At 48.1% G+C, this 26,204-nt stretch overlaps 23 non-coding genes across 23 annotated transcripts; all 23 read right to left on the bottom strand.

Moving 5' to 3' along the window:
• Window positions 1–852: 852 nt before the first annotated feature.
• On the bottom strand, window positions 853–993 carry LOC143964899 (U4 spliceosomal RNA). The gene has a single exon (XR_013271343.1). It is a non-coding gene; the product is annotated as a U4 spliceosomal RNA (small nuclear RNA).
• Window positions 994–1,544: 551 nt separating this feature from the next.
• Window positions 1,545–1,617, bottom strand: TRNAK-UUU (transfer RNA lysine (anticodon UUU)). Its single transcript has one exon. It is a non-coding gene; the product is annotated as a tRNA-Lys (tRNA).
• A 628-nt stretch (window positions 1,618–2,245) lies between these two features.
• LOC143964897 (U4 spliceosomal RNA) lies at window positions 2,246–2,386 on the bottom strand. Its single transcript, XR_013271342.1, has one exon. It is a non-coding gene; the product is annotated as a U4 spliceosomal RNA (small nuclear RNA).
• Window positions 2,387–3,646: 1,260 nt separating this feature from the next.
• LOC143964896 (U4 spliceosomal RNA) lies at window positions 3,647–3,787 on the bottom strand. Its single transcript, XR_013271341.1, has one exon. It is a non-coding gene; the product is annotated as a U4 spliceosomal RNA (small nuclear RNA).
• A 1,241-nt stretch (window positions 3,788–5,028) lies between these two features.
• Window positions 5,029–5,169, bottom strand: LOC143964895 (U4 spliceosomal RNA). Its single transcript, XR_013271340.1, has one exon. It is a non-coding gene; the product is annotated as a U4 spliceosomal RNA (small nuclear RNA).
• Window positions 5,170–5,720: 551 nt separating this feature from the next.
• Window positions 5,721–5,793, bottom strand: TRNAK-UUU (transfer RNA lysine (anticodon UUU)). The gene has a single exon. It is a non-coding gene; the product is annotated as a tRNA-Lys (tRNA).
• A 628-nt stretch (window positions 5,794–6,421) lies between these two features.
• Window positions 6,422–6,562, bottom strand: LOC143964894 (U4 spliceosomal RNA). Its single transcript, XR_013271339.1, has one exon. It is a non-coding gene; the product is annotated as a U4 spliceosomal RNA (small nuclear RNA).
• Window positions 6,563–7,822: 1,260 nt separating this feature from the next.
• On the bottom strand, window positions 7,823–7,963 carry LOC143964893 (U4 spliceosomal RNA). The gene has a single exon (XR_013271338.1). It is a non-coding gene; the product is annotated as a U4 spliceosomal RNA (small nuclear RNA).
• Window positions 7,964–9,204: 1,241 nt separating this feature from the next.
• On the bottom strand, window positions 9,205–9,345 carry LOC143964892 (U4 spliceosomal RNA). Its single transcript, XR_013271337.1, has one exon. It is a non-coding gene; the product is annotated as a U4 spliceosomal RNA (small nuclear RNA).
• A 551-nt stretch (window positions 9,346–9,896) lies between these two features.
• TRNAK-UUU (transfer RNA lysine (anticodon UUU)) lies at window positions 9,897–9,969 on the bottom strand. Its single transcript has one exon. It is a non-coding gene; the product is annotated as a tRNA-Lys (tRNA).
• A 627-nt stretch (window positions 9,970–10,596) lies between these two features.
• Window positions 10,597–10,737, bottom strand: LOC143965069 (U4 spliceosomal RNA). Its single transcript, XR_013271485.1, has one exon. It is a non-coding gene; the product is annotated as a U4 spliceosomal RNA (small nuclear RNA).
• Window positions 10,738–11,977: 1,240 nt separating this feature from the next.
• LOC143964891 (U4 spliceosomal RNA) lies at window positions 11,978–12,118 on the bottom strand. Its single transcript, XR_013271336.1, has one exon. It is a non-coding gene; the product is annotated as a U4 spliceosomal RNA (small nuclear RNA).
• Window positions 12,119–12,678: 560 nt separating this feature from the next.
• TRNAK-UUU (transfer RNA lysine (anticodon UUU)) lies at window positions 12,679–12,751 on the bottom strand. The gene has a single exon. It is a non-coding gene; the product is annotated as a tRNA-Lys (tRNA).
• A 628-nt stretch (window positions 12,752–13,379) lies between these two features.
• Window positions 13,380–13,520, bottom strand: LOC143965077 (U4 spliceosomal RNA). Its single transcript, XR_013271491.1, has one exon. It is a non-coding gene; the product is annotated as a U4 spliceosomal RNA (small nuclear RNA).
• Window positions 13,521–14,780: 1,260 nt separating this feature from the next.
• Window positions 14,781–14,921, bottom strand: LOC143965131 (U4 spliceosomal RNA). The gene has a single exon (XR_013271536.1). It is a non-coding gene; the product is annotated as a U4 spliceosomal RNA (small nuclear RNA).
• Window positions 14,922–16,170: 1,249 nt separating this feature from the next.
• LOC143964890 (U4 spliceosomal RNA) lies at window positions 16,171–16,311 on the bottom strand. Its single transcript, XR_013271335.1, has one exon. It is a non-coding gene; the product is annotated as a U4 spliceosomal RNA (small nuclear RNA).
• A 1,260-nt stretch (window positions 16,312–17,571) lies between these two features.
• LOC143964889 (U4 spliceosomal RNA) lies at window positions 17,572–17,712 on the bottom strand. Its single transcript, XR_013271334.1, has one exon. It is a non-coding gene; the product is annotated as a U4 spliceosomal RNA (small nuclear RNA).
• A 1,260-nt stretch (window positions 17,713–18,972) lies between these two features.
• On the bottom strand, window positions 18,973–19,113 carry LOC143965065 (U4 spliceosomal RNA). Its single transcript, XR_013271481.1, has one exon. It is a non-coding gene; the product is annotated as a U4 spliceosomal RNA (small nuclear RNA).
• Window positions 19,114–20,373: 1,260 nt separating this feature from the next.
• LOC143964886 (U4 spliceosomal RNA) lies at window positions 20,374–20,514 on the bottom strand. The gene has a single exon (XR_013271333.1). It is a non-coding gene; the product is annotated as a U4 spliceosomal RNA (small nuclear RNA).
• A 1,260-nt stretch (window positions 20,515–21,774) lies between these two features.
• LOC143964885 (U4 spliceosomal RNA) lies at window positions 21,775–21,915 on the bottom strand. Its single transcript, XR_013271332.1, has one exon. It is a non-coding gene; the product is annotated as a U4 spliceosomal RNA (small nuclear RNA).
• A 1,260-nt stretch (window positions 21,916–23,175) lies between these two features.
• On the bottom strand, window positions 23,176–23,316 carry LOC143964884 (U4 spliceosomal RNA). The gene has a single exon (XR_013271331.1). It is a non-coding gene; the product is annotated as a U4 spliceosomal RNA (small nuclear RNA).
• Window positions 23,317–24,576: 1,260 nt separating this feature from the next.
• LOC143965096 (U4 spliceosomal RNA) lies at window positions 24,577–24,717 on the bottom strand. Its single transcript, XR_013271507.1, has one exon. It is a non-coding gene; the product is annotated as a U4 spliceosomal RNA (small nuclear RNA).
• A 1,260-nt stretch (window positions 24,718–25,977) lies between these two features.
• On the bottom strand, window positions 25,978–26,118 carry LOC143964712 (U4 spliceosomal RNA). Its single transcript, XR_013271188.1, has one exon. It is a non-coding gene; the product is annotated as a U4 spliceosomal RNA (small nuclear RNA).
• Window positions 26,119–26,204: the final 86 nt, after the last annotated feature.

The raw sequence follows: 26,204 nt of genomic DNA, 5'->3' as shown, positions 1-26,204 counted from the left end.
CAATCACCTTCAGCCACCTTTATTTCTGGCAGATTACAGGAGCCTAGAAAGGGGGAAGTTAGGACATTTCATCTCTCTGAGCATTCCTCACAGATGTGCATAAAGACTGCCCTATTGGCAGCTCCAGGGGCTCAAGGGTTGGTGAGAGGCACCGCCCGAACAGGGACTTGAACCCTGGACCCTCAGATTAAAAGTCTGATGCTCTACCGACTGAGCTATCCGGGCTCTGAAAGCTCCTCCTCCATAGTGGTCCAAGCTGCTTAAATCTTGACATCCATGGTGGAAAAAGACCATCGAGCCAAGGGCACCGGGTGCCTGAAAGCGAAAGTATTTGGCTTGCCCAGGCTGGCTAATCATCCTCTTCCGTTTCATTTTCTGCAACAGGTTGACTATAAAAGGGAGAATCTAACCTGCAACCATGCAGATAGGGTCCAGTCCGGTATAGGTGGAGAACGCCTAAAGTTTCTGCCTTAGTTTTACCTACAGGTCAATGCTCTTTCACCGGAAACAAGGGCCTTGTTTCACCTTGCAAAAAGACACCGCCCAACACGCTTCCAGTATTCTTAATCAGTGACTGGGTTACAAATAAAGACAGTTCACCTTTAGCCTCATGTTGCCAGGTCCAGCAGAAGAAACCCAGGCCAAAAAACGAGGTCGAGGCCACTCTTGAATACAGGCAAGTGAAGAACGAGCAGCGCGTGCCAATCCCAGATTGTTCTACCCAGGCTGCGTGATGACAGAAAAGCTCTCTATAGTGTCACCAGGCACGTGACACACTTCCTCAACTCTAACGCATCTCAGTCTGCACGGAAGAAGCCGTCACTTATCTACTGTTTAAAACACAATGCTCAGTCTCCTCAGAGACTCTCAAAAATTGCCAGTGCTGACTGTATTTCAAGTCATCATGGCGGGGTATTGGGAAAAGTTTTCAATTAGCAATAATCACGCCTCAGGTGAACCTCATTGGCTATGATACTGCCACTGCGCAAAGCTAACCAAATCGGTGCCTGCCAACATCTGCCCTTCATTGAAGGAGAAATTGACATTGAGGTGAGACACATAAGTGTCATCCAGTGGGCCGCTGAGCATTCTGGGACTTGGCATGCTAATGAGACAGGGATGATGCATAAGTGGGCATTGTTTACCCACTGAATAGTGTTAGCATTTGAAAGAACTAAGGAGAATCTAAAGGGACAGGGCCCCTCGGTTGTCAGATAGGTTTCTCCCACAGCAGCCCTGAAGGGCCACTGGGAGCATATGTGTCTGAACAGCTATGCTGCTGAAAAAAGACCAAGGTGGAAGGATTTGGGCCCTTTGTTGAAAGTTTGCTAGATAACATGCCTGAACTGGAGCCCAGGTAAGCTGCCATAGACAAGGGTATTTGGGAAATATTTGGTCAAGCAATCACCTTCAGCCACCTTTATTTCTGGCAGATTACAGGAGCCTAGAAAGGGGGAAGTTAGGACATTTCATCTCTCTGAGCATTCCTCACAGATGTGCATAAAGACTGCCCTATTGGCAGCTCCAGGGTTGGTGAGAGGCACTGCCCGAACAGGGACTTGAACCCTGGACCCTCAGATTAAAAGTCTGATGCTCTACCGACTGAGCTATCCGGGCTCTGAAAGCTCCTCCTCCATAGTGGTCCAAGCTGCTTAAATCTTGACATCCATGGTGGAAAAAGACCATCGAGCCAAGGGCACCGGGTGCCTGAAAGCGAAAGTATTTGGCTTGCCCAGGCTGGCTAATCATCCTCTTCCGTTTCATTTTCTGGAACAGGTTGACTATAAAAGGGAGAATCTAACCTGCAACCATGCAGATAGGGTCCAGTCCGGTATAGGTGGAGAACGCCTAAAGTTTCTGCCTTAGTTTTACCTACAGGTCAATGCTCTTTCACCGGAAACAAGGGCCTTGTTTTACCTTGCAAAAAGACACCGCCCAACACGCTTCCAGTATTCTTAATCAGTGACTGGGTTACAAATAAAGACAGTTCACCTTTAGCCTCATGTTGCCAGGTCCAGCAGAAGAAACCCAGGCCAAAAAACGAGGTCGAGGCCACTCTTGAATACAGGCAAGTGAAGAACGAGCAGCGCGTGCCAATCCCAGATTGTTCTACCCAGGCTGCGTGATGACAGAAAAGCTCTCTATAGTGTCACCAGGCACGTGACACACTTCCTCAACTCTAACGCATCTCAGTCTGCACGCAAGAAGCCGTCACTTATCTACTGTTTAAAAACACATTGCTCAGTCTCCTCAGAGACTCTCAAAAATTGCCAGTGCTGACTGTATTTCAAGTCATCATGGCGGGGTATTGGGAAAAGTTTTCAATTAGCAATAATCACGCCTCAGGTGAACCTCATTGGCTATGATACTGCCACTGCGCAAAGCTAACCAAATCGGTGCCTGCCAACATCTGCCTTTCATTGAAGGAGAAATTGACATTGAGGTGAGACACATAAGTGTCATCCAGTGGGCCGCTGAGCATTCTGGGACTTGGCATGCTAATGAGACAGGGATGATGCATAAGTGGGCATTGTTTACCCACTGAATAGTGTTAGCATTTGAAAGAACTAAGGAGAATCTAAAGGGACAGGGCCCCTCGGTTGTCAGATAGGTTTCTCCCACAGCAGCCCTGAAGGGCCACTGGGAGCATATGTGTCTGAACAGCTATGCTGCTGAAAAAAGACCAAGGTGGAAGGATTTGGGCCCTTTGTTGAAAGTTTGCTAGATAACATGCCTGAACTGGAGCCCAGGTAAGCTGCCATAGACAAGGGTATTTGGGAAATATTTGGTCAAGCAATCACCTTCAGCCACCTTTATTTCTGGCAGATTACAGGAGCCTAGAAAGGGGGAAGTTAGGACATTTCATCTCTCTGAGGATTCCTCACAGATGTGCATAAAGACTGCCCTATTGGCAGCTCCAGGGGCTCAAGGGTTGGTGAGAGGCACCACCCGAACAGGGACTTGAACCCTGGACCCTCAGATTAAAAGTCTGATGCTCTACCGACTGAGCTATCCGGGCTCTGAAAGCTCCTCCTCCATAGTGGTCCAAGCTGCTTAAATCTTGACATCCATGGTGGAAAAAGACCATCGAGCCAAGGGCACCGGGTGCCTGAAAGCGAAAGTATTTGGCTTGCCCAGGCTGGCTAATCATCCTCTTCCGTTTCATTTTCTGGAACAGGTTGACTATAAAAGGGAGAATCTAACCTGCAACCATGCAAATAGGGTCCAGTCCGGTATAGGTGGAGAACGCCTAAAGTTTCTGCCTTAGTTTTACCTACAGGTCAATGCTCTTTCACCGGAAACAAGGGCCTTGTTTCACCTTGCAAAAAGACACCGCCCAACACGCTTCCAGTATTCTTAATCAGTGACTGGGTTACAAATAAAGACAGTTCACCTTTAGCCTCATGTTGCCAGGTCCAGCAGAAGAAACCCAGGCCAAAAAACGAGGTCGAGGCCACTCTTGAATACAGGCAAGTGAAGAACGAGCAGCGCGTGCCAATCCCAGATTGTTCTACCCAGGCTGCGTGATGACAGAAAAGCTCTCTATAGTGTCACCAGGCACGTGACACACTTCCTCAACTTTAACGCATCTCAGTCTGCACGCAAGAAGCCGTCACTTATCTACTGTTTAAAACACATTGCTCAGTCTCCTCAGAGACTCTCAAAAATTGCCAGTGCTGACTGTATTTCAAGTCATCATGGCGGGGTATTGGGAAAAGTTTTCAATTAGCAATAATCACGCCTCAGGTGAACCTCATTGGCTATGATACTGCCACTGCGCAAAGCTAACCAAATCGGTGCCTGCCAACATCTGCCCTTCATTGAAGGAGAAATTGACATTGAGGTGAGACACATAAGTGTCATCCAGTGGGCCGCTGAGCATTCTGGGACTTGGCATGCTAATGAGACAGGGATGATGCATAAGTGGGCATTGTTTACCCACTGAATAGTGTTAGCATTTGAAAGAACTAAGGAGAATCTAAAGGGACAGGGCCCCTCGGTTGTCAGATAGGTTTCTCCCACAGCAGCCCTGAAGGGCCACTGGGAGCATATGTGTCTGAACAGCTATGCTGCTGAAAAAAGACCAAGGTGGAAGGATTTGGGCCCTTTGTTGAAAGTTTGCTAGATAACATGCCTGAACTGGGGCCCAGGTATGCTGCCATAGACAAGGGTATTTGGGAAATATTTGGTCAAGCAATCACCTTCAGCCACAGGAGCCTAGAAAGGGGGAAGTTAGGACATTTCATCTCTCTGAGCATTCCTCACAGATGTGCATAAAGACTGCCCTATTAGCAGCTCCAGGGGCTCAAAGGTTGGTGAGAGGCACCGCCCGAACAGGGACTTGAACCCTGGACCCTCAGATTAAAAGTCTGATGCTCTACCGACTGAGCTATCCGGGCTCTGAAAGCTCCTCCTCCATAGTGGTCCAAGCTGCTTAAATCTTGACATCCATGGTGGAAAAAGACCATCGAGCCAAGGGCACCGGGTGCCTGAAAGCGAAAGTATTTGGCTTGCCCAGGCTGGCTAATCATCCTCTTCCGTTTCATTTTCTGGAACAGGTTGACTATAAAAGGGAGAATCTAACCTGCAACCATGCAGATAGGGTCCAGTCCGGTATAGGTGGAGAACGCCTAAAGTTTCTGCCTTAGTTTTACCTACAGGTCAATGCTCTTTCACCGGAAACAAGGGCCTTGTTTCACCTTGCAAAAAGACACCGCCCAACACGCTTCCAGTATTCTTAATCAGTGACTGGGTTACAAATAAAGACAGTTCACCTTTAGCCTCATGTTGCCAGGTCCAGCAGAAGAAACCCAGGCCAAAAAACGAGGTCGAGGCCACTCTTGAATACAGGCAAGTGAAGAACGAGCAGCGCGTGCCAATCCCAGATTGTTCTACCCAGGCTGCGTGATGACAGAAAAGCTCTCTATAGTGTCACCAGGCACGTGACACACTTCCTCAACTCTAACGCATCTCAGTCTGCACGTAAGAAGCCGTCACTTATCTACTGTTTAAAAACACATTGCTCAGTCTCCTCAGAGACTCTCAAAAATTGCCAGTGCTGACTGTATTTCAAGTCATCATGGCGGGGTATTGGGAAAAGTTTTCAATTAGCAATAATCACGCCTCAGGTGAACCTCATTGGCTATGATACTGCCACTGCGCAAAGCTAACCAAATCGGTGCCTGCCAACATCTGCCCTTCATTGAAGGAGAAATTGACATTGAGGTGAGACACATAAGTGTCATCCAGTGGGCCGCTGAGCATTCTGGGACTTGGCATGCTAATGAGACAGGGATGATGCATAAGTGGGCATTGTTTACCCACTGAATAGTGTTAGCATTTGAAAGAACTAAGGAGAATCTAAAGGGACAGGGCCCCTCGGTTGTCAGATAGGTTTCTCCCACAGCAGCCCTGAAGGGCCACTGGGAGCATATGTGTCTGAACAGCTATGCTGCTGAAAAAAGACCAAGGTGGAAGGATTTGGGCCCTTTGTTGAAAGTTTGCTAGATAACATGCCTGAACTGGAGCCCAGGTAAGCTGCCATAGACAAGGGTATTTGGGAAATATTTGGTCAAGCAATCACCTTCAGCCACCTTTATTTCTGGCAGATTACAGGAGCCTAGAAAGGGGGAAGTTAGGACATTTCATCTCTCTGAGCATTCCTCACAGATGTGCATAAAGACTGCCCTATTGGCAGCTCCAGGGTTGGTGAGAGGCACTGCCCGAACAGGGACTTGAACCCTGGACCCTCAGATTAAAAGTCTGATGCTCTACCGACTGAGCTATCCGGGCTCTGAAAGCTCCTCCTCCATAGTGGTCCAAGCTGCTTAAATCTTGACATCCATGGTGGAAAAAGACCATCGAGCCAAGGGCACCGGGTGCCTGAAAGCGAAAGTATTTGGCTTGCCCAGGCTGGCTAATCATCCTCTTCCGTTTCATTTTCTGGAACAGGTTGACTATAAAAGGGAGAATCTAACCTGCAACCATGCAGATAGGGTCCAGTCCGGTATAGGTGGAGAACGCCTAAAGTTTCTGCCTTAGTTTTACCTACAGGTCAATGCTCTTTCACCGGAAACAAGGGCCTTGTTTTACCTTGCAAAAAGACACCGCCCAACACGCTTCCAGTATTCTTAATCAGTGACTGGGTTACAAATAAAGACAGTTCACCTTTAGCCTCATGTTGCCAGGTCCAGCAGAAGAAACCCAGGCCAAAAAACGAGGTCGAGGCCACTCTTGAATACAGGCAAGTGAAGAACGAGCAGCGCGTGCCAATCCCAGATTGTTCTACCCAGGCTGCGTGATGACAGAAAAGCTCTCTATAGTGTCACCAGGCACGTGACACACTTCCTCAACTCTAACGCATCTCAGTCTGCACGCAAGAAGCCGTCACTTATCTACTGTTTAAAAACACATTGCTCAGTCTCCTCAGAGACTCTCAAAAATTGCCAGTGCTGACTGTATTTCAAGTCATCATGGCGGGGTATTGGGAAAAGTTTTCAATTAGCAATAATCACGCCTCAGGTGAACCTCATTGGCTATGATACTGCCACTGCGCAAAGCTAACCAAATCGGTGCCTGCCAACATCTGCCTTTCATTGAAGGAGAAATTGACATTGAGGTGAGACACATAAGTGTCATCCAGTGGGCCGCTGAGCATTCTGGGACTTGGCATGCTAATGAGACAGGGATGATGCATAAGTGGGCATTGTTTACCCACTGAATAGTGTTAGCATTTGAAAGAACTAAGGAGAATCTAAAGGGACAGGGCCCCTCGGTTGTCAGATAGGTTTCTCCCACAGCAGCCCTGAAGGGCCACTGGGAGCATATGTGTCTGAACAGCTATGCTGCTGAAAAAAGACCAAGGTGGAAGGATTTGGGCCCTTTGTTGAAAGTTTGCTAGATAACATGCCTGAACTGGAGCCCAGGTAAGCTGCCATAGACAAGGGTATTTGGGAAATATTTGGTCAAGCAATCACCTTCAGCCACCTTTATTTCTGGCAGATTACAGGAGCCTAGAAAGGGGGAAGTTAGGACATTTCATCTCTCTGAGGATTCCTCACAGATGTGCATAAAGACTGCCCTATTGGCAGCTCCAGGGGCTCAAGGGTTGGTGAGAGGCACCACCCGAACAGGGACTTGAACCCTGGACCCTCAGATTAAAAGTCTGATGCTCTACCGACTGAGCTATCCGGGCTCTGAAAGCTCCTCCTCCATAGTGGTCCAAGCTGCTTAAATCTTGACATCCATGGTGGAAAAAGACCATCGAGCCAAGGGCACCGGGTGCCTGAAAGCGAAAGTATTTGGCTTGCCCAGGCTGGCTAATCATCCTCTTCCGTTTCATTTTCTGGAACAGGTTGACTATAAAAGGGAGAATCTAACCTGCAACCATGCAAATAGGGTCCAGTCCGGTATAGGTGGAGAACGCCTAAAGTTTCTGCCTTAGTTTTACCTACAGGTCAATGCTCTTTCACCGGAAACAAGGGCCTTGTTTCACCTTGCAAAAAGACACCGCCCAACACGCTTCCAGTATTCTTAATCAGTGACTGGGTTACAAATAAAGACAGTTCACCTTTAGCCTCATGTTGCCAGGTCCAGCAGAAGAAACCCAGGCCAAAAAACGAGGTCGAGGCCACTCTTGAATACAGGCAAGTGAAGAACGAGCAGCGCGTGCCAATCCCAGATTGTTCTACCCAGGCTGCGTGATGACAGAAAAGCTCTCTATAGTGTCACCAGGCACGTGACACACTTCCTCAACTTTAACGCATCTCAGTCTGCACGCAAGAAGCCGTCACTTATCTACTGTTTAAAACACATTGCTCAGTCTCCTCAGAGACTCTCAAAAATTGCCAGTGCTGACTGTATTTCAAGTCATCATGGCGGGGTATTGGGAAAAGTTTTCAATTAGCAATAATCACGCCTCAGGTGAACCTCATTGGCTATGATACTGCCACTGCGCAAAGCTAACCAAATCGGTGCCTGCCAACATCTGCCCTTCATTGAAGGAGAAATTGACATTGAGGTGAGACACATAAGTGTCATCCAGTGGGCCGCTGAGCATTCTGGGACTTGGCATGCTAATGAGACAGGGATGATGCATAAGTGGGCATTGTTTACCCACTGAATAGTGTTAGCATTTGAAAGAACTAAGGAGAATCTAAAGGGACAGGGCCCCTCGGTTGTCAGATAGGTTTCTCCCACAGCAGCCCTGAAGGGCCACTGGGAGCATATGTGTCTGAACAGCTATGCTGCTGAAAAAAGACCAAGGTGGAAGGATTTGGGCCCTTTGTTGAAAGTTTGCTAGATAACATGCCTGAACTGGGGCCCAGGTATGCTGCCATAGACAAGGGTATTTGGGAAATATTTGGTCAAGCAATCACCTTCAGCCACAGGAGCCTAGAAAGGGGGAAGTTAGGACATTTCATCTCTCTGAGCATTCCTCACAGATGTGCATAAAGACTGCCCTATTAGCAGCTCCAGGGGCTCAAAGGTTGGTGAGAGGCACCGCCCGAACAGGGACTTGAACCCTGGACCCTCAGATTAAAAGTCTGATGCTCTACCGACTGAGCTATCCGGGCTCTGAAAGCTCCTCCTCCATAGTGGTCCAAGCTGCTTAAATCTTGACATCCATGGTGGAAAAAGACCATCGAGCCAAGGGCACCGGGTGCCTGAAAGCGAAAGTATTTGGCTTGCCCAGGCTGGCTAATCATCCTCTTCCGTTTCATTTTCTGGAACAGGTTGACTATAAAAGGGAGAATCTAACCTGCAACCATGCAGATAGGGTCCAGTCCGGTATAGGTGGAGAACGCCTAAAGTTTCTGCCTTAGTTTTACCTACAGGTCAATGCTCTTTCACCGGAAACAAGGGCCTTGTTTCACCTTGCAAAAAGACACCGCCCAACACGCTTCCAGTATTCTTAATCAGTGACTGGGTTACAAATAAAGACAGTTCACCTTTAGCCTCATGTTGCCAGGTCCAGCAGAAGAAACCCAGGCCAAAAAACGAGGTCGAGGCCACTCTTGAATACAGGCAAGTGAAGAACGAGCAGCGCGTGCCAATCCCAGATTGTTCTACCCAGGCTGCGTGATGACAGAAAAGCTCTCTATAGTGTCACCAGGCACGTGACACACTTCCTCAACTCTAACGCATCTCAGTCTGCACGTAAGAAGCCGTCACTTATCTACTGTTTAAAAACACATTGCTCAGTCTCCTCAGAGACTCTCAAAAATTGCCAGTGCTGACTGTATTTCAAGTCATCATGGCGGGGTATTGGGAAAAGTTTTCAATTAGCAATAATCACGCCTCAGGTGAACCTCATTGGCTATGATACTGCCACTGCGCAAAGCTAACCAAATCGGTGCCTGCCAACATCTGCCCTTCATTGAAGGAGAAATTGACATTGAGGTGAGACACATAAGTGTCATCCAGTGGGCCGCTGAGCATTCTGGGACTTGGCATGCTAATGAGACAGGGATGATGCATAAGTGGGCATTGTTTACCCACTGAATAGTGTTAGCATTTGAAAGAACTAAGGAGAATCTAAAGGGACAGGGCCCCTCGGTTGTCAGATAGGTTTCTCCCACAGCAGCCCTGAAGGGCCACTGGGAGCATATGTGTCTGAACAGCTATGCTGCTGAAAAAAGACCAAGGTGGAAGGATTTGGGCCCTTTGTTGAAAGTTTGCTAGATAACATGCCTGAACTGGAGCCCAGGTAAGCTGCCATAGACAAGGGTATTTGGGAAATATTTGGTCAAGCAATCACCTTCAGCCACCTTTATTTCTGGCAGATTACAGGAGCCTAGAAAGGGGGAAGTTAGGACATTTCATCTCTCTGAGCATTCCTCACAGATGTGCATAAAGACTGCCCTATTGGCAGCTCCAGGGTTGGTGAGAGGCACTGCCCGAACAGGGACTTGAACCCTGGACCCTCAGATTAAAAGTCTGATGCTCTACCGACTGAGCTATCCGGGCTCTGAAAGCTCCTCCTCCATAGTGGTCCAAGCTGCTTAAATCTTGACATCCATGGTGGAAAAAGACCATCGAGCCAAGGGCACCGGGTGCCTGAAAGCGAAAGTATTTGGCTTGCCCAGGCTGGCTAATCATCCTCTTCCGTTTCATTTTCTGGAACAGGTTGACTATAAAAGGGAGAATCTAACCTGCAACCATGCAGATAGGGTCCAGTCCGGTATAGGTGGAGAACGCCTAAAGTTTCTGCCTTAGTTTTACCTACAGGTCAATGCTCTTTCACCGGAAACAAGGGCCTTGTTTCACCTTGCAAAAAGACACCGCCCAACACGCTTCCAGTATTCTTAATCAGTGACTGGGTTACAAATAAAGACAGTTCACCTTTAGCCTCATGTTGCCAGGTCCAGCAGAAGAAACCCAGGCCAAAAAACGAGGTCGAGGCCACTCTTGAATACAGGCAAGTGAAGAACGAGCAGCGCGTGCCAATCCCAGATTGTTCTACCCAGGCTGCGTGATGACAGAAAAGCTCTCTATAGTGTCACCAGGCACGTGACACACTTCCTCAACTCTAACGCATCTCAGTCTGCACGCAAGAAGCCGTCACTTATCTACTGTTTAAAACACATTGCTCAGTCTCCTCAGAGACTCTCAAAAATTGCCAGTGCTGACTGTATTTCAAATCATCATGGCGGGGTATTGGGAAAAGTTTTCAATTAGCAATAATCACGCCTCAGGTGAACCTCATTGGCTATGATACTGCCACTGCGCAAAGCTAACCAAATCGGTGCCTGCCAACATCTGCCTTTCATTGAAGGAGAAATTGACATTGAGGTGAGACACATAAGTGTCATCCAGTGGGCCGCTGAGCATTCTGGGACTTGGCATGCTAATGAGACAGGGATGATGCATAAGTGGGCATTGTTTACCCACTGAATAGTGTTAGCATTTGAAAGAACTAAGGAGAATCTAAAGGGACAGGGCCCCTCGGTTGTCAGATAGGTTTCTCCCACAGCAGCCCTGAAGGGCCACTGGGAGCATATGTGTCTGAACAGCTATGCTGCTGAAAAAAGACCAAGGTGGAAGGATTTGGGCCCTTTGTTGAAAGTTTGCTAGATAACATGCCTGAACTGGGGCCCAGGTATGCTGCCATAGACAAGGGTATTTGGGAAATATTTGGTCAAGGAATCACCTTCAGCCACAGGAGCCTAGAAAGGGGGAAGTTAGGACATTTCATCTCTCTGAGCATTCCTCACAGATGTGCATAAAGACTGCCCTATTGGCAGCTCCAGGGGCTCAAGGGTTGGTGAGAGGCACCGCCCGAACAGGGACTTGAACCCTGGACCCTCAGATTAAAAGTCTGATGCTCTACCGACTGAGCTATCCGGGCTCTGAAAGCTCCTCCTCCATAGTGGTCCAAGCTGCTTAAATCTTGACATCCATGGTGGAAAAAGACCATCGAGCCAAGGGCACCGGGTGCCTGAAAGCGAAAGTATTTGGCTTGCCCAGGCTGGCTAATCATCCTCTTCCGTTTCATTTTCTGGAACAGGTTGACTATAAAAGGGAGAATCTAACCTGCAACCATGCAGATAGGGTCCAGTCCGGTATAGGTGGAGAACGCCTAAAGTTTCTGCCTTAGTTTTACCTACAGGTCAATGCTCTTTCACCGGAAACAAGGGCCTTGTTTCACCTTGCAAAAAGACACCGCCCAACACGCTTCCAGTATTCTTAATCAGTGACTGGGTTACAAATAAAGACAGTTCACCTTTAGCCTCATGTTGCCAGGTCCAGCAGAAGAAACCCAGGCCAAAAAACGAGGTCGAGGCCACTCTTGAATACAGGCAAGTGAAGAACGAGCAGCGCGTGCCAATCCCAGATTGTTCTACCCAGGCTGCGTGATGACAGAAAAGCTCTCTATAGTGTCACCAGGCACGTGACACACTTCCTCAACTCTAACGCATCTCAGTCTGCACATAAGAAGCCGTCACTTCTCTACTGTTTAAAACACATTGCTCAGTCTCCTCAGAGACTCTCAAAAATTGCCAGTGCTGACTGTATTTCAAGTCATCATGGCGGGGTATTGGGAAAAGTTTTCAATTAGCAATAATCACGCCTCAGGTGAACCTCATTGGCTATGATACTGCCACTGCGCAAAGCTAACCAAATCGGTGCCTGCCAACATCAGCCCTTCATTGAAGGAGAAATTGACATTGAGGTGAGACACATAAGTGTCATCCAGTGGGCCGCTGAGCATTCTGGGACTTGGCATGCTAATGAGACAGGGATGATGCATAAGTGGGCATTGTTTACCCACTGAATAGTGTTAGCATTTGAAAGAACTAAGGAGAATCTAAAGGGACAGGGCCCCTCGGTTGTCAGATAGGTTTCTCCCACAGCAGCCCTGAAGGGCCACTGGGAGCATATGTGTCTGAACAGCTATGCTGCTGAAAAAAGACCAAGGTGGAAGGATTTGGGCCCTTTGTTGAAAGTTTGCTAGATAACATGCCTGAACTGGAGCCCAGGTAAGCTGCCATAGACAAGGGTATTTGGGAAATATTTGGTCAAGCAATCACCTTCAGCCACCTTTATTTCTGGCAGATTACAGGAGCCTAGAAAGGGGGAAGTTAGGACATTTCATCTCTCTGAGCATTCCTCACAGATGTGCATAAAGACTGCCCTATTGGCAGCTCCAGGGGCTCAAGGGTTGGTGAGAGGCACTGCCCGAACAGGGACTTGAACCCTGGACCCTCAGATTAAAAGTCTGATGCTCTACCGACTGAGCTATCCGGGCTCTGAAAGCTCCTCCTCCATAGTGGTCCAAGCTGCTTAAATCTTGACATCCATGGTGGAAAAAGACCATCGAGCCAAGGGCACCGGGTGCCTGAAAGCGAAAGTATTTGGCTTGCCCAGGCTGGCTAATCATCCTCTTCCGTTTCATTTTCTGGAACAGGTTGACTATAAAAGGGAGAATCTAACCTGCAACCATGCAGATAGGGTCCAGTCCGGTATAGGTGGAGAACGCCTAAAGTTTCTGCCTTAGTTTTACCTACAGGTCAATGCTCTTTCACCGGAAACAAGGGCCTTGTTTCACCTTGCAAAAAGACACCGCCCAACACGCTTCCAGTATTCTTAATCAGTGACTGGGTTACAAATAAAGACAGTTCACCTTTAGCCTCATGTTGCCAGGTCCAGCAGAAGAAACCCAGGCCAAAAAACGAGGTCGAGGCCACTCTTGAATACAGGCAAGTGAAGAACGAGCAGCGCGTGCCAATCCCAGATTGTTCTACCCAGGCTGCGTGATGACAGAAAAGCTCTCTATAGTGTCACCAGGCACGTGACACACTTCCTCAACTCTAACGCATCTCAGTCTGCACGTAAGAAGCCGTCACTTATCTACTGTTTAAAAACACATTGCTCAGTCTCCTCAGAGACTCTCAAAAATTGCCAGTGCTGACTGTATTTCAAGTCATCATGGCAGGGTATTGGGAAAAGTTTTCAATTAGCAATAATCACGCCTCAGGTGAACCTCATTGGCTATGATACTGCCACTGCGCAAAGCTAACCAAATCGGTGCCTGCCAACATCTGCCCTTCATTGAAGGAGAAATTGACATTGAGGTGAGACACATAAGTGTCATCCAGTGGGCCGCTGAGCATTCTGGGACTTGGCATGCTAATGAGACAGGGATGATGCATAAGTGGGCATTGTTTACCCACTGAATAGTGTTAGCATTTGAAAGAACTAAGGAGAATCTAAAGGGACAGGGCCCCTCGGTTGTCAGATAGGTTTCTCCCACAGCAGCCCTGAAGGGCCACTGGGAGCATATGTGTCTGAACAGCTATGCTGCTGAAAAAAGACCAAGGTGGAAGGATTTGGGCCCTTTGTTGAAAGTTTGCTAGATAACATGCCTGAACTGGAGCCCAGGTAAGCTGCCATAGACAAGGGTATTTGGGAAATATTTGGTCAAGCAATCACCTTCAGCCACCTTTATTTCTGGCAGATTACAGGAGCCTAGAAAGGGGGAAGTTAGGACATTTCATCTCTCTGAGCATTCCTCACAGATGTGCATAAAGACTGCCCTATTGGCAGCTCCAGGGGCTCAAAGGTTGGTGAGAGGCACCGCCCGAACAGGGACTTGAACCCTGGACCCTCAGATTAAAAGTCTGATGCTCTACCGACTGAGCTATCCGGGCTCTGAAAGCTCCTCCTCCATAGTGGTCCAAGCTGCTTAAATCTTGACATCCATGGTGGAAAAAGACCATCGAGCCAAGGGCACCGGGTGCCTGAAAGCGAAAGTATTTGGCTTGCCCAGGCTGGCTAATCATCCTCTTCCGTTTCATTTTCTGGAACAGGTTGACTATAAAAGGGAGAATCTAACCTGCAACCATGCAGATAGGGTCCAGTCCGGTATAGGTGGAGAACGCCTAAAGTTTCTGCCTTAGTTTTACCTACAGGTCAATGCTCTTTCACCGGAAACAAGGGCCTTGTTTCACCTTGCAAAAAGACACCGCCCAACACGCTTCCAGTATTCTTAATCAGTGACTGGGTTACAAATAAAGACAGTTCACCTTTAGCCTCATGTTGCCAGGTCCAGCAGAAGAAACCCAGGCCAAAAAACGAGGTCAAGACCACTCTTGAATACAGGCAAGTGAAGAACGAGCAGCGCGTGCCAATCCCAGATTGTTCTACCCAGGCTGGGTGATGACAGAAAAGCTCTCTATAGTGGCACCAGGCACGTGACACACTTCCTCAACTCTAACGCATCTCAGTCTGCACGTAAGAAGCCGTCACTTATCTACTGTTTAAAACACATTGCTCAGTCTCCTCAGAGACTCTCAAAAATTGCCAGTGCTGACTGTATTTCAAGTCATCATGGCGGGGTATTGGGAAAAGTTTTCAATTAGCAATAATCACGCCTCAGGTGAACCGCATTGGCTAGGATACTGCCACTGCGCAAAGCTAACCAAATCGGTGCCTGCCAACATCTGCCCTTCATTGAAGGAGAAATTGACATTGAGGTGAGACACATAAGTGTCATCCAGTGGGCCGCTGAGCATTCTGGGACTTGGCATGCTAATGAGACAGGGATGATGCATAAGTGGGCATTGTTTACCCACTGAATAGTGTTAGCATTTGAAAGAACTAAGGAGAATCTAAAGGGACAGGGCCCCTCGGTTGTCAGATAGGTTTCTCCCACAGCAGCCCTGAAGGGCCACTGGGAGCATATGTGTCTGAACAGCTATGCTGCTGAAAAAAGACCAAGGTGGAAGGATTTGGGCCCTTTGTTGAAAGTTTGCTAGATAACATGCCTGAACTGGAGCCCAGGTAAGCTGCCATAGACAAGGATATTTGGTCAAGCAATCACCTTCAGCCACCTTTATTTCTGGCAGATTACAGGAGCCTAGAAGGGGGGAAGTTAGGACATTTCCTCTCTCTGAGCATTCCTCACAGATGTGCATAAAGACTGCCCTATTGGCAGCTCCAGGGGCTCAAGGGTTGGTGAGAGGCACCGCCCGAACAGGGACTTGAACCCTGGACCCTCAGATTAAAAGTCTGATGCTCTACCGACTGAGCTATCCAGTCTCTGAAAGCTCCTCCTCCATAGTGGTCCAAGCTGCTTAAATCTTGACATCCATGGTGGAAAAAGACCATCGAGCCAAGGGCACCGGGTGCCTGAAAGCGAAAGTATTTGGCTTGCCCAGGCTGGCTAATCATCCTCTTCCGTTTCATTTTCTGGAACAGGTTGACTATAAAAGGGAGAATCTAACCTGCAACCATGCAGATAGGGTCCAGTCCGGTATAGGTGGAGAACGCCTAAAGTTTCTGCCTTAGTTTTACCTACAGGTCAATGCTCTTTCACCAGAAACAAGGGCCTTGTTTCACCTTGCAAAAAGACACCGCCCAACACGCTTCCAGTATTCTTAATCAGTGACTGGGTTACAAATAAAGACAGTTCACCTTTAGCCTCATGTTGCCAGGTCCAGCAGAAGAAACCCAGGCCAAAAAACGAGGTCGAGGCCACTCTTGAATACAGGCAAGTGAAGAACGAGCAGCGCGTGCCAATCCCAGATTGTTCTACCCAGGCTGCGTGATGACAGAAAAGCTCTCTATAGTGTCACCAGGCACGTGACACACTTCCTCAACTCTAACGCATCTCAGTCTGCACGTAAGAAGCCGTCACTTATCTACTGTTTAAAACACATTGCTCAGTCTCCTCAGAGACTCTCAAAAATTGCCAGTGCTGACTGTATTTCAAGTCATCATGGCGGGGTATTGGGAAAAGTTTTCAATTAGCAATAATCACGCCTCAGGTGAACCTCATTGGCTATGATACTGCCACTGCGCAAAGCTAACCAAATCGGTGCCTGCCAACATCTGCCCTTCATTGAAGGAGAAATTGACATTGAGGTGAGACACATAAGTGTCATCCAGTGGGCCGCTGAGCATTCTGGGACTTGGCATGCTAATGAGACAGGGATGATGCATAAGTGGGCATTGTTTACCCACTGAATAGTGTTAGCATTTGAAAGAACTAAGGAGAATCTAAAGGGACAGGGCCCCTCGGTTGTCAGATAGGTTTCTCCCACAGCAGCCCTGAAGGGCCACTGGGAGCATATGTGTCTGAACAGCTATGCTGCTGAAAAAAGACCAAGGTGGAAGGATTTGGGCCCTTTGTTGAAAGTTTGCTAGATAACATGCCTGAACTGGAGCCCAGGTAAGCTGCCATAGACAAGGGTATTTGGGAAATATTTGGTCAAGCAATCACCTTCAGCCACCTTTATTTCTGGCAGATTACAGGAGCCTAGAAAGGGGGAAGTTAGGACATTTCATCTCTCTGAGCATTCCTCACAGATGTGCATAAAGACTGCCCTATTGACAGCTCCAGGGGCTCAAGGGTTGGTGAGAGGCACCGCCCGAACAGGGACTTGAACCCTGGACCCTCAGATTAAAAGTCTGATGCTCTACCGACTGAGCTATCCGGGCTCTGAAAGCTCCTCCTCTATAGTGGTCCAAGCTGCTTAAATCTTGACATCCATGGTGGAAAAAGACCATCGAGCCAAGGGCACCGGGTGCCTGAAAGCGAAAGTATTTGGCTTGCCCAGGCTGGCTAATCATCCTCTTCCGTTTCATTTTCTGGAACAGGTTGACTATAAAAGGGAGAATCTAACCTGCAACCATGCAGATAGGGTCCAGTCCGGTATAGGTGGAGAACGCCTAAAGTTTCTGCCTTAGTTTTACCTACAGGTCAATGCTCTTTCACCGGAAACAAGGGCCTTGTTTCACCTTGCAAAAAGACACCGCCCAACACGCTTCCAGTATTCTTAATCAGTGACGGGGTTACAAATAAAGACAGTTCACCTTTAGCCTCATGTTGCCAGGTCCAGCAGAAGAAACCCAGGCCAAAAAACGAGGTCGAGGCCACTCTTGAATACAGGCAAGTGAAGAACGAGCAGCGCGTGCCAATCCCAGATTGTTCTACCCAGGCTGCGTGATGACAGAAAAGCTCTCTATAGTGTCACCAGGCACGTGACACACTTCCTCAACTCTAACGCATCTCAGTCTGCACGGAAGAAGCCGTCACTTATCTACTGTTTAAAACACATTGCTCAGTCTCCTCAGAGACTCTCAAAAATTGCCAGTGCTGACTGTATTTCAAGTCATCATGGCGGGGTATTGGGAAAAGTTTTCAATTAGCAATAATCACGCCTCAGGTGAACCTCATTGGCTATGATACTGCCACTGCGCAAAGCTAACCAAATCGGTGCCTGCCAACATCTGCCCTTCATTGAAGGAGAAATTGACATTGAGGTGAGACACATAAGTGTCATCCAGTGGGCCGCTGAGCATTCTGGGACTTGGCATGCTAATGAGACAGGGATGATGCATAAGTGGGCATTGTTTACCCACTGAATAGTGTTAGCATTTGAAAGAACTAAGGAGAATCTAAAGGGACAGGGCCCCTCGGTTGTCAGATAGGTTTCTCCCACAGCAGCCCTGAAGGGCCACTGGGAGCATATGTGTCTGAACAGCTATGCTGCTGAAAAAAGACCAAGGTGGAAGGATTTGGGCCCTTTGTTGAAAGTTTGCTAGATAACATGCCTGAACTGGAGCCCAGGTAAGCTGCCATAGACAAGGGTATTTGGGAAATATTTGGTCAAGCAATCACCTTCAGCCACCTTTATTTCTGGCAGATTACAGGAGCCTAGAAAGGGGGAAGTTAGGACATTTCATCTCTCTGAGCATTCCTCACAGATGTGCATAAAGACTGCCCTATTGGCAGCTCCAGGGGCTCAAGGGTTGGTGAGAGGCACCGCCCGAACAGGGACTTGAACCCTGGACCCTCAGATTAAAAGTCTGATGCTCTACCGACTGAGCTATCCGGGCTCTGAAAGCTCCTCCTCCATAGTGGTCCAAGCTGCTTAAATCTTGACATCCATGGTGGAAAAAGACCATCGAGCCAAGGGCACCGGGTGCCTGAAAGCGAAAGTATTTGGCTTGCCCAGGCTGGCTAATCATCCTCTTCCGTTTCATTTTCTGCAACAGGTTGACTATAAAAGGGAGAATCTAACCTGCAACCATGCAGATAGGGTCCAGTCCGGTATAGGTGGAGAACGCCTAAAGTTTCTGCCTTAGTTTTACCTACAGGTCAATGCTCTTTCACCGGAAACAAGGGCCTTGTTTCACCTTGCAAAAAGACACCGCCCAACACGCTTCCAGTATTCTTAATCAGTGACTGGGTTACAAATAAAGACAGTTCACCTTTAGCCTCATGTTGCCAGGTCCAGCAGAAGAAACCCAGGCCAAAAAACGAGGTCGAGGCCACTCTTGAATACAGGCAAGTGAAGAACGAGCAGCGCGTGCCAATCCCAGATTGTTCTACCCAGGCTGCGTGATGACAGAAAAGCTCTCTATAGTGTTACCAGGCACGTGACACACTTCCTCAACTCTAACGCATCTCAGTCTGCACGTAAGAAGCCGTCACTTCTCTACTGTTTAAAACACATTGCTCAGTCTCCTCAGAGACTCTCAAAAATTGCCAGTGCTGACTGTATTTCAAGTCATCATGGCGGGGTATTGGGAAAAGTTTTCAATTAGCAATAATCACGCCTCAGGTGAACATCATTGGCTATGATACTGCCACTGCGCAAAGCTAACCAAATCGGTGCCTGCCAACATCAGCCCTTCATTGAAGGAGAAATTGACATTGAGGTGAGACACATAAGTGTCATCCAGTGGGCCGCTGAGCATTCTGGGACTTGGCATGCTAATGAGACAGGGATGATGCATAAGTGGGCATTGTTTACCCACTGAATAGTGTTAGCATTTGAAAGAACTAAGGAGAATCTAAAGGGACAGGGCCCCTCGGTTGTCAGATAGGTTTCTCCCACAGCAGCCCTGAAGGGCCACTGGGAGCATATGTGTCTGAACAGCTATGCTGCTGAAAAAAGACCAAGGTGGAAGGATTTGGGCCCTTTGTTGAAAGTTTGCTAGATAACATGCCTGAACTGGAGCCCAGGTAAGCTGCCATAGACAAGGGTATTTGGGAAATATTTGGTCAAGCAATCACCTTCAGCCACCTTTATTTCTGGCAGATTACAGGAGCCTAGAAAGGGGGAAGTTAGGACATTTCATCTCTCTGAGCATTCCTCACAGATGTGCATAAAGACTGCCCTATTGGCAGCTCCAGGGGCTCAAGGGTTGGTGAGAGGCACCGCCCGAACAGGGACTTGAACCCTGGACCCTCAGATTAAAAGTCTGATGCTCTACCGACTGAGCTATCCGGGCTCTGAAAGCTCCTCCTCCATAGTGGTCCAAGCTGCTTAAATCTTGACATCCATGGTGGAAAAAGACCATCGAGCCAAGGGCACCGGGTGCCTGAAAGCGAAAGTATTTGGCTTGCCCAGGCTGGCTAATCATCCTCTTCCGTTTCATTTTCTGGAACAGGTTGACTATAAAAGGGAGAATCTAACCTGCAACCATGCAGATAGGGTCCAGTCCGGTATAGGTGGAGAACGCCTAAAGTTTCTGCCTTAGTTTTACCTACAGGTCAATGCTCTTTCACCGGAAACAAGGGCCTTGTTTCACCTTGCAAAAAGACACCGCCCAACACGCTTCCAGTATTCTTAATCAGTGACTGGGTTACAAATAAAGACAGTTCACCTTTAGCCTCATGTTGCCAGGTCCAGCAGAAGAAACCCAGGCCAAAAAACGAGGTCGAGGCCACTCTTGAATACAGGCAAGTGAAGAACGAGCAGCGCGTGCCAATCCCAGATTGTTCTACCCAGGCTGCGTGATGACAGAAAAGCTCTCTATAGTGTCACCAGGCACGTGACACACTTCCTCAACTCTAACGCATCTCAGTCTGCACGGAAGAAGCCGTCACTTATCTACTGTTTAAAACACATTGCTCAGTCTCCTCAGAGACTCTCAAAAATTGCCAGTGCTGACTGTATTTCAAGTCATCATGGCGGGGTATTGGGAAAAGTTTTCAATTAGCAATAATCACGCCTCAGGTGAACCTCATTGGCTATGATACTGCCACTGCGCAAAGCTAACCAAATCGGTGCCTGCCAACATCTGCCCTTCATTGAAGGAGAAATTGACATTGAGGTGAGACACATAAGTGTCATCCAGTGGGCCGCTGAGCATTCTGGGACTTGGCATGCTAATGAGACAGGGATGATGCATAAGTGGGCATTGTTTACCCACTGAATAGTGTTAGCATTTGAAAGAACTAAGGAGAATCTAAAGGGACAGGGCCCCTCGGTTGTCAGATAGGTTTCTCCCACAGCAGCCCTGAAGGGCCACTGGGAGCATATGTGTCTGAACAGCTATGCTGCTGAAAAAAGACCAAGGTGGAAGGATTTGGGCCCTTTGTTGAAAGTTTGCTAGATAACATGCCTGAACTGGAGCCCAGGTAAGCTGCCATAGACAAGGGTATTTGGGAAATATTTGGTCAAGCAATCACCTTCAGCCACCTTTATTTCTGGCAGATTACAGGAGCCTAGAAAGGGGGAAGTTAGGTCATTTCATCTCTCTGAGCATTCCTCACAGATGTGCATAAAGACTGCCCTATTGGCAGCTCCAGGGGCTCAAGGGTTGGTGAGAGGCACCGCCCGAACAGGGACTTGAACCCTGGACCCTCAGATTAAAAGTCTGATGCTCTACCGACTGAGCTATCCGGGCTCTGAAAGCTCCTCCTCCATAGTGGTCCAAGCTGCTTAAATCTTGACATCCATGGTGGAAAAAGACCATCGAGCCAAGGGCACCGGGTGCCTGAAAGCGAAAGTATTTGGCTTGCCCAGGCTGGCTAATCATCCTCTTCCGTTTCATTTTCTGGAACAGGTTGACTATAAAAGGGAGAATCTAACCTGCAACCATGCAGATAGGGTCCAGTCCGGTATAGGTGGAGAACGCCTAAAGTTTCTGCCTTAGTTTTACCTACAGGTCAATGCTCTTTCACCGGAAACAAGGGCCTTGTTTCACCTTGCAAAAAGACACCGCCCAACACGCTTCCAGTATTCTTAATCAGTGACTGGGTTACAAATAAAGACAGTTCACCTTTAGCCTCATGTTGCCAGGTCCAGCAGAAGAAACCCAGGCCAAAAAACGAGGTCGAGGCCACTCTTGAATACAGGCAAGTGAAGAACGAGCAGCGCGTGCCAATCCCAGATTGTTCTACCCAGGCTGCGTGATGACAGAAAAGCTCTCTATAGTGTCACCAGGCACGTGACACACTTCCTCAACTCTAACGCATCTCAGTCTGCACGTAAGAAGCCGTCACTTATCTACTGTTTAAAACACATTGCTCAGTCTCCTCAGAGACTCTCAAAAATTGCCAGTGCTGACTGTATTTCAAGTCATCATGGCGGGGTATTGGGAAAAGTTTTCAATTAGCAATAATCACGCCTCAGGTGAACCTCATTGGCTATGATACTGCCACTGCGCAAAGCTAACCAAATCGGTGCCTGCCAACATCTGCCCTTCATTGAAGGAGAAATTGACATTGAGGTGAGACACATAAGTGTCATCCAGTGGGCCGCTGAGCATTCTGGGACTTGGCATGCTAATGAGACAGGGATGATGCATAAGTGGGCATTGTTTACCCACTGAATAGTGTTAGCATTTGAAAGAACTAAGGAGAATCTAAAGGGACAGGGCCCCTCGGTTGTCAGATAGGTTTCTCCCACAGCAGCCCTGAAGGGCCACTGGGAGCATATGTGTCTGAACAGCTATGCTGCTGAAAAAAGACCAAGGTGGAAGGATTTGGGCCCTTTGTTGAAAGTTTGCTAGATAACATGCCTGAACTGGAGCCCAGGTAAGCTGCCATAGACAAGGGTATTTGGGAAATATTTGGTCAAGCAATCACCTTCAGCCACCTTTATTTCTGGCAGATTACAGGAGCCTAGAAAGGGGGAAGTTAGGACATTTCATCTCTCTGAGCATTCCTCACAGATGTGCATAAAGACTGCCCTATTGGCAGCTCCAGGGGCTCAAGGGTTGGTGAGAGGCACTGCCCGACCAGGGACTTGAACCCTGGACCCTCAGATTAAAAGTCTGATACTCTACCGACTGAGCTATCCGGGCTCTGAAAGCTCCTCCTCCATAGTGGTCCAAGCTGCTTAAATCTTGACATCCATGGTGGAAAAAGACCATCGAGCCAAGGGCACCGGGTGCCTGAAAGCGAAAGTATTTGGCTTGCCCAGGCTGGCTAATCATCCTCTTCCGTTTCATTTTCTGGAACAGGTTGACTATAAAAGGGAGAATCTAACCTGTAACCATGCAGATAGGGTCCAGTCCGGTATAGGTGGAGAACGCCTAAAGTTTCTGCTTTAGTTTTACCTACAGGTCAATGCTCTTTCACCGGAAACAAGGGCCTTGTTTCACCTTGCAAAAAGACACCGCCCAACACGCTTCCAGTATTCTTAATCAGTGACTGGGTTACAAATAAAGACAGTTCACCTTTAGCCTCATGTTGCCAGGTCCAGCAGAAGAAACCCAGGCCAAAAAACGAGGTCGAGGCCACTCTTGAATACAGGCAAGTGAAGAACGAGCAGCGCGTGCCAATCCCAGATTGTTCTACCCAGGCTGCGTGATGACAGAAAAGCTCTCTATAGTGTCACCAGGCACGTGACACACTTCCTCAACTCTAACGCATCTCAGTCTGCACGTAAGAAGCCGTCACTTATCTACTGTTTAAAACACATTGCTCAGTCTCCTCAGAGACTCTCAAAAATTGCCAGTGCTGACTGTATTTCAAGTCATCATGGCGGGGTATTGGGAAAAGTTTTCAATTAGCAATAATCACGCCTCAGGTGAACCTCATTGGCTATGATACTGCCACTGCGCAAAGCTAACCAAATCGGTGCCTGCCAACATCTGCCCTTCATTGAAGGAGAAATTGACATTGAGGTGAGACACATAAGTGTCATCCAGTGGGCCGCTGAGCATTCTGGGACTTGGCATGCTAATGAGACAGGGATGATGCATAAGTGGGCATTGTTTACCCACTGAATAGTGTTAGCATTTGAAAGAACTAAGGAGAATCTAAAGGGACAGGGCCCCTCGGTTGTCAGATAGGTTTCTCCCACAGCAGCCCTGAAGGGCCACTGGAAGCATATGTGTCTGAACAGCTATGCTGCTGAAAAAAGACCAAGGTGGAAGGATTTGGGCCCTTTGTTGAAAGTTTGCTAGATAACATGCCTGAACTGGAGCCCAGGTAAGCTGCCATAGACAAGGGTATTTGGGAAATATTTGGTCAAGCAATCACCTTCAGCCACCTTTATTTCTGGCAGATTACAGGAGCCTAGAAAGGGGGAAGTTAGGACATTTCATCTCTCTGAGCATTCCTCACAGATGTGCATAAAGACTGCCCTATTGGCAGCTCCAGGGGCTCAAGGGTTGGTGAGAGGCACCGCCCGAACAGGGACTTGAACCCTGGACCCTCAGATTAAAAGTCTGATGCTCTACCGACTGAGCTATCCGGGCTCTGAAAGCTCCTCCTCCATAGTGGTCCAAGCTGCTTAAATCTTGACATCCATGGTGGAAAAAGACCATCGAGCCAAGGGCACCGGGTGCCTGAAAGCGAAAGTATTTGGCTTGCCCAGGCTGGCTAATCATCCTCTTCCGTTTCATTTTCTGCAACAGGTTGACTATAAAAGGGAGAATCTAACCTGCAACCATGCAGATAGGGTCCAGTCCGGTATAGGTGGAGAACGCCTAAAGTTTCTGCCTTAGTTTTACCTACAGGTCAATGCTCTTTCACCGGAAACAAGGGCCTTGTTTCACCTTGCAAAAAGACACCGCCCAACACGCTTCCAGTATTCTTAATCAGTGACTGGGTTACAAATAAAGACAGTTCACCTTTAGCCTCATGTTGCCAGGTCCAGCAGAAGAAACCCAGGCCAAAAAACGAGGTCGAGGCCACTCTTGAATACAGGCAAGTGAAGAACGAGCAGCGCGTGCCAATCCCAGATTGTTCTACCCAGGCTGCGTGATGACAGAAAAGCTCTCTATAGTGTCACCAGGCACGTGACACACTTCCTCAACTCTAACGCATCTCAGTCTGCACGTAAGAAGCCGTCACTTATCTACTGTTTAAAACACATTGCTCAGTCTCCTCAGAGACTCTCAAAAATTGCCAGTGCTGACTGTATTTCAAGTCATCATGGCAGGGTATTGGGAAAAGTTTTCAATTAGCAATAATCACGCCTCAGGTGAACCTCATTGGCTACGATACTGCCACTGCGCAAAGCTAACCAAATCGGTGCCTGCCAACATCTGCCTTTCATTGAAGGAGAAATTGACATTGAGGTGAGACACATAAGTGTCATCCAGTGGGCCGCTGAGCATTCTGGGACTTGGCATGCTAATGAGACAGGGATGATGCATAAGTGGGCATTGTTTACCCACTGAATAGTGTTAGCATTTGAAAGAACTAAGGAGAATCTAAAGGGACAGGGCCCCTCGGTTGTCAGATAGGTTTCTCCCACAGCAGCCCTGAAGGGCCACTGGGAGCTTATGTGTCTGAACAGCTATGCTGCTGAAAAAAGACCAAGGTGGAAGGATTTGGGCCCTTTGTTGAAAGTTTGCTAGATAACATGCCTGAACTGGAGCCCAGGTAAGCTGCCATAGACAAGGGTATTTGGGAAATATTTGGTCAAGCAATCACCTTCAGCCACCTTTATTTCTGGCAGATTACAGGAGCCTAGAAAGGGGGAAGTTAGGACATTTCATCTCTCTGAGGATTCCTCACAGATGTGCATAAAGACTGCCCTATTGGCAGCTCCAGGGGCTCAAGGGTTGGTGAGAGGCACCGCCCGAACAGGGACTTGAACCCTGGACCCTCAGATTAAAAGTCTGATGCTCTACCGACTGAGCTATCCGGGCTCTGAAAGCTCCTCCTCCATAGTGGTCCAAGCTGCTTAAATCTTGACATCCATGGTGGAAAAAGACCATCGAGCCAAGGGCACCGGGTGCCTGAAAGCGAAAGTATTTGGCTTGCCCAGGCTGGCTAATCATCCTCTTCCGTTTCATTTTCTGGAACAGGTTGACTATAAAAGGGAGAATCTAACCTGCAACCATGCAGATAGGGTCCAGTCCGGTATAGGTGGAGAACGCCTAAAGTTTCTGCCTTAGTTTTACCTACAGGTCAATGCTCTTTCACCGGAAACAAGGGCCTTGTTTCACCTTGCAAAAAGACACCGCCCAACACGCTTCCAGTATTCTTAATCAGTGACTGGGTTACAAATAAAGACAGTTCACCTTTAGCCTCATGTTGCCAGGTCCAGCAGAAGAAACCCAGGCCAAAAAACGAGGTCGAGGCCACTCTTGAATACAGGCAAGTGAAGAACGAGCAGCGCGTGCCAATCCCAGATTGTTCTACCCAGGCTGCGTGATGACAGAAAAGCTCTCTATAGTGTCACCAGGCACGTGACACACTTCCTCAACTCTAACGCATCTCAGTCTGCACGTAAGAAGCCGTCACTTATCTACTGTTTAAAACACATTGCTCAGTCTCCTCAGAGACTCTCAAAAATTGCCAGTGCTGACTGTATTTCAAGTCATCATGGCGGGGTATTGGGAAAAGTTTTCAATTAGCAATAATCACGCCTCAGGTGACCCTCATTGGCTATGATACTGCCACTGCGCAAAGCTAACCAAATCGGTGCCTGCCAACATCTGCCCTTCATTGAAGGAGAAATTGACATTGAGGTGAGACACATAAGTGTCATCCAGTGGGC

The sequence above is a fragment of the Lithobates pipiens genome, unplaced genomic scaffold (genome assembly GCF_037356315.1).
Source record: "Lithobates pipiens isolate NorthernLeopardFrog02 unplaced genomic scaffold, aLitPip1_a1.2 Scaffold_8, whole genome shotgun sequence".
Taxonomy (NCBI): domain Eukaryota; kingdom Metazoa; phylum Chordata; class Amphibia; order Anura; family Ranidae; genus Lithobates; species Lithobates pipiens.
This window is presented reverse-complemented; position numbering and strand designations above follow the sequence as displayed.